This window comes from Oxyura jamaicensis, chromosome 5, assembly GCF_011077185.1.
Source record: "Oxyura jamaicensis isolate SHBP4307 breed ruddy duck chromosome 5, BPBGC_Ojam_1.0, whole genome shotgun sequence".
In the NCBI taxonomy this organism is placed as follows: domain Eukaryota; kingdom Metazoa; phylum Chordata; class Aves; order Anseriformes; family Anatidae; genus Oxyura; species Oxyura jamaicensis.
In genome coordinates this window covers 39,702,804-39,705,750 of record NC_048897.1, presented here as the reverse complement: position 1 = coordinate 39,705,750, position 2,947 = coordinate 39,702,804, and positions in this window count along the sequence as shown.

The window sequence follows — 2,947 nt, the reverse complement described above, 5'->3', positions numbered from 1 at the left end:
ACGCCTCTGGTGTTCCTGTTAAATGCATTCTTGCTAGTAAGTTAAATAATCACTCTACTAAAGCATTACTAAAAGATTTAAATACTTGTTTTGGAGACTTGTAGTAGATTTCAATAGCTTCTGACATACTGTGACAAGCTTCAGAATGTTCATTTATATACAGTTTGATTTCTTTTGATGATTGTCAACTTAAGTTACTAAAAAAGGAGAGTATTTTGTATGGAGAAGGGAAGGGGGTGGACGAAAAGCAATATATTAGAAACATGAGTAGGTGCCCTGGCTTGTCCATCAGTCTTGGCATCATTTTATTTATACATTTTCGAAAGGATTAGAAGTAATCAGTTCCAGAGGATGTGCTCTGGAGTACTGGCAACGTCTACTTTCTTGGCAATCATTCCAAATATTTTATACAGTTTCATATTGTCTGGTGAAATCCTGAGCATTGGCAGTTTGATGTAAACAGTGTTAATATTTTAACTTCTGTGGCAGCAATGTTATTCTCCCTTCATGCCCTGAGCTTTGTGAAGGTTGAGAGGTGCAGGGGCGCATTCAACATGGTAGGAGTGCTCACCTGCAAGGAGCAGCAGGACACCCTTCCCAGAGACCAGGCACTGTGTGGCACTGCTGAGACCTCAGAGCCCCTCATTCTCACCTCCCAACAGGATGAAGGCCTTGTCTGTGGGCAGTAGGGCTGGAGCAGTCCCCATGCAGGATGTGCTCATTACATTCTTGTTTGCAGCTCTGCTTTACTCACCAGGTGAGAAACAGTGACACCCCCCACCCCTCCCATCCCCTTTGTTTCAACATACGCAGATAAGTAACTCCTAAAGTGTAGATGATGTCACCATACAGTTATGGATGTTCCGGTCAGATCTAACCTCTATTGATTCATCAGCATTATGTCTTGAAACAAGTTAAGGCACCAAACTTGACCAAATGATTCTTCATAAAGGATGCTTCCGAACTGTATTCACCCAATGGGAGTACCTGTCTTCATCTACTGAGGCTGCGGTGTTTTTTTTTTTTTTTTTCTGATGTAACTGTGTTGACTTCAGGAAGTTGCTTAGAAGAGGAGTAAGGCAGGGTGTTAATGCAATAATGAGAACTGAGAAGTGGTAGAGAAGTTGAAACAATACTTAGATTCTGTCAGATGAAAAGTATAACATTAATAAAAGAGAGCCCTGTATTCCTTGAGGGTTCACGCTGTACTGTTAGCAACAGGAGCAAGGAGATGTTGGAATATCAGCAAATGGTCTTCAGAAATTGCTAGTGAAGTTCTGGCATTTAATAAAATCTAAGCAACATTGTGAAAAAAATAATTGTTTCTTAATATGGCATTTGCCTAAAGTAACATTGATGTTGATTGAAGTAATGTAATTTTCATATCTAAAATGTTGCAGAGGATAGTATGTCTATTTCATTTATGTTTGTAGAAACTTAATCTACAGGAAAAGATTTTATAACAGAATTGGAGGTTAAATTTCATTTGCTGATTTAATAAAAGCTAACAGGATGGATTTGGGGATATTTCATTAATCTTTTTCCTTTCAGTGAAAAGGAAATTAAGTTCAATCTAGTTCAAACTTTGCTTCACTATTATACAATAGACTGCCAATGTCCATGTTCTCCCTGGCAAGTTAAAACCTAATTAGTCACAGAAAATTCTTCCCTGATCCTGTCACTGTGAGGCAGGAAAAGCCTGGGCTGCAGACAAAGAATTCAGATGCACTCAATGCTTTGCTGTGGCTCTTTGCTAATGTCCATGCTTTCCTACGTAGCATGCAGTGACATAACTGAAAGTAGCAAATTTTATTTTTCATGCAATGAGATCAGATATGAACATCCTTTTCAAAACATAAAGAAAAGCTTTTAGTGTGAATGGGTGCAAAGAGCATGCTGCTATTGACCTCTTCACTGTGCCTGCCTGATTTGAAGAGTGGCAGGAAGGGATGCTTGGGTGCTGGTTTTATATAGAGCGTGAGATGATCAGCTGTGCCCAGCTGGGATCAGCAGGGGCAGAAGTTTGTGCCTGGCTGTCACTGATTGAGCAGCCCCTGTTGGAGCCCTCTCTTAGCCTGCGCTGCCTGTGGAGGTGCCCAGGACACACGGGCAGGAGTGCTGCAGGTGCTGCTCTCCCTCTGCACCTCATGCCTGCAACCCTCTGGGTTTGTCAAGTGCAACTTTGTGTTTCAGCCTTGCAGAGTTTTGAAGAAAAGAATCTGTGGATACAATTCATTTAGTAGTAATATGGTATCTGACACGTCCCCTGCCACTTATATAAATTAGCACTTGTTCTTTCAACACCCTAACTGCACCTAATAAAAATAATAAACTATTAAAAATACCTGCCCTTTCTCATTCTAAGATTAATTCTAACAACCACTGTAGCACTATTGTGGGCTGAATTTGGCCCTTCTGGCATCCGTTGTCTCGTAGGGTATTGAATATCTGCTATCTGATGGAATTTTTGTGGCACACACTGAACATCGGATAGGAGAGGAAAGCTAGTTTACCTCTGGAGGTGCATTGCATAACTGGCACAAGCATATCTTGTAAAAGAGAGCTTTGTTTGTTCCTGAATTAGTATCCATAGCCAGGTCACAGGCAGAACGTCAAATTAGTTGGAGGGATGCTCTGTTTTGGCTTGCATTTTAACTGAGATTTTCAAAGGCACTCAGTCACACTATCTTGTGCAGTCCCTCTGAAAATCCCAACTGTCAGTTCAACCGCTTTTATGGAGGCAAGAAGCTCTGTGTGGTGTAGTCCAAGTGCAGTCATCAGTGTCTCCAGTTCTTTGTGGAATTTGGCAACAAAGCATGAACCTCAGTGAGAAATGTAGCTGTCCTTGTCCTGAGATGGGGCATCTGGAGGCACTTTCCTTCTTTCTCTTTCTCTCTCTCTCTCTCTCTCTTTTTTTTTTTTTTTTTTTTTTTTTTTTTTTTTTTTT